This window comes from Callorhinus ursinus, unplaced genomic scaffold, assembly GCF_003265705.2.
Source record: "Callorhinus ursinus isolate GAN/ISIS: 27379988/994484 unplaced genomic scaffold, GSC_fseal_2.0 scaffold25, whole genome shotgun sequence".
Classification (NCBI taxonomy): Eukaryota; Metazoa; Chordata; class Mammalia; order Carnivora; family Otariidae; genus Callorhinus; species Callorhinus ursinus.
In genome coordinates this window covers 37,101,096-37,101,545 of record NW_027397087.1, presented here as the reverse complement: position 1 = coordinate 37,101,545, position 450 = coordinate 37,101,096, and positions in this window count along the sequence as shown.

Here is a 450-nt window from a genome sequence, read left to right as displayed (position 1 = left end):
ATAAAAAGCTTTTGCACAGCAAAAGAAACAGTCCACAAAATCAAAAGACAACCAAGAGAATGGGAGAAAATATTTGCAAATGACATATCAGATAAAGGGCTAGTATCCAAAATCTATAAAGAACTTACCCAACTCAACACCCTAAGAACAAATAATCCAATCAAGAAAGGGGCAGAAGACATGAACAGACATTTTTCCAAAGAAGACATCCAAATGGCCAATAGACACATGGAAAAGTGCTCAACATCGCTCGGCATCAGGGAAATCCAAATCAAAACCTCAATGAGATACCACCTCACACCCGTCAGAATGGCGAAAATTAACAAGTCAGGAAACGACAGATGTTGGCGGGGATGTGGAGAAAGGGGAACCCTCCTACACTGTTGGTGGGAATGCAAGCTGGTGCAGCCCCTCTGGAAAACAATATGGAGGTTCCTCAAACAGTTGAAA